The 2,014-nt window shown below is 43.3% G+C and overlaps 1 protein-coding gene across 4 annotated transcripts in view; it reads left to right on the top strand.

Annotated features, from left to right (window-relative positions):
• Nucleotides 1–2,014, top strand: part of LOC101863051 (potassium voltage-gated channel subfamily H member 6) — a 270,601-nt gene that overhangs the window by 101,204 nt on the left and 167,383 nt on the right. The window lies entirely within an intron of this gene.

The raw sequence follows: 2,014 nt of genomic DNA, 5'->3' as shown, positions 1-2,014 counted from the left end.
ACACACACACACACACACACACACACACACCCTTCCCCTGTCCCTGTCTGTCTGCCTGTCTCTGTCTCTCCCTCTCTCAATCTTTTTTCTACGACCCCCTCCCACCCGCACCAAATCACGCACTCAAAGCCCCCTCCTTCCCATTTCAAGAGTTTGATATATGGCTTCTTTGCCAATACCAGAGCTGTTATAAGGATGATACATCGTCCTTGGCTACGGTCTTGCAATATTTAATGAGGAGATGTTGAAAAAAGCAGGCGGGGGGTACTGATATGAGGAGGGAGGTGGTACTTTGGACTGAGTCTCTGTTTGCCATTCAGCAGTACAAAATCTCACCACCAATAGAGTTATCCTCCACCGCACAGACCACCACCGTGATAAACAAGTACTCTCTCCCACCTCCAATGCCGTCCCCAACCACCCGCCCACCCCAACACTTACGCAATCACACGACCACGCATGTTCCTTTCTAGGCTATTCCACGATAACTGACTCTATATTTGGACTTTCCTACAATAATAACACTGTAATTCAAAGTCTATTAATTCATTTCAACTTTACATGGTCAGAACATTTGAAAGACATAAATTATCAAGAATCATGTTAAATGCAGTCATTTGTTTTAAAAACAACAACTACTTATTGCATATTCTGTGACGTGTTTAGTTTCGTTAACTGACGGGACAGGTAAAATAATACATCATTTGTCCCATCAGTGACCGTGGAATAACCCTTCTGTAGACCATCCCGAGCCCGCTGGAGATCCCATGGACGCGTGACGTCACTGTGTTTTAATACGCGCTGAATGAGGCCTGATGAGTCCCCGTCCATTGATCCCAGTCCCCGTAATCTTCACTCTTTGTACCCACCGAGCGCCGGCGGACTCCCCGGAGCCCTTCAGAGCACCCGCCTGATAGGTCCTTGCCGGAATGAAATCAACCTAAATTTAAGCTAGACCTCATTTGAAATAGTTGTTGGTTGTTTTTTTTTATTCTAGCTACTGCGTTCCTTGCTTTGGGCCGGCCCGGCAATGACCAAGTTTGGCTCGTTTAGCGATTTTTGGGGGGATTTTTTTTCGATGAATGTGACTAAGTTTGAGCTGCTCTGATTTTCTTTTTTGTTCAGCTTCTGGGACTAAATTTGGGCCATTTCGTGGTCTTTTTTTTCTCCGAATGTGATTTCGTTGGGGTCTTCCTACTTTGCTTATTCACTTTCAGAAACCCACTCACTGGTTTTGTCTTTCTTGTATTATGCGTCCTGTCACAAATGACGAACGGCTGCCTCGGACTCACAACACAACTCAGGGGTAATGGATGAGAAGGGAAAAGCACAGTGTCACGACGTGGTGGAATCAGGCTCTCGTCAATTTTTGGGCATATATAAAGTTATTGGTATAATTTTAAAGCTTGTTCACTTGTGTTTATTTGAATGAAAAGAAAATCCGAGATATTTGCGAATGAAGGAGATGGGGGTCACCTAGTTTCAGAGGTAAAATCCTTGAGAAAATGGCCTCCAAAGATTAGTTATTTCCTTAGCTTAAGAGTCTATGGTAACTGAAAATTTACATTTGTTGTGCTTTTTATCAACGTTTTTCAGTAAAATCCACACAGAAATGTGTTATTTAATGGGCATGAATGGTGTTGAGCCAAAAAAAAACCCAATTCAATAAAAATTCACAAATCTGCGGAAAAATGCCAGTTTCTTCACTTTCATTCCTTTGACGAGAGCCTGATTCCACCACACTGCCAGTATTTACCATAGACTTGTATTGTAATTTCGAGACTGTGCACTCGGACGTAATCCGCTCCACCATGAACGTACCGTGGGACTCAATTTGTAACCAAATGAAGGACACGTAGGGTAAGGATGCGACTATAGCGAAGTTGTAGTTGTGCCGTTATTTTGGCGCCCATGATGTGGTTTGCTCCTTCTTTTTTCTATGACACATCTGTCTTCCTAATTGCCCCTCCATTTTTTTTTTGCTTTGAACTCTTACTTAAATTACCCACCCCCC

Source organism: Aplysia californica, unplaced genomic scaffold (genome assembly GCF_000002075.1).
Source record: "Aplysia californica isolate F4 #8 unplaced genomic scaffold, AplCal3.0 scaffold00576, whole genome shotgun sequence".
Lineage (NCBI taxonomy): Eukaryota > Metazoa > Mollusca > Gastropoda > Aplysiida > Aplysiidae > Aplysia > Aplysia californica.
The sequence above is the reverse complement of the archived record's forward strand: the minus strand, read 5'-3'. Positions and strand labels throughout refer to the sequence as shown.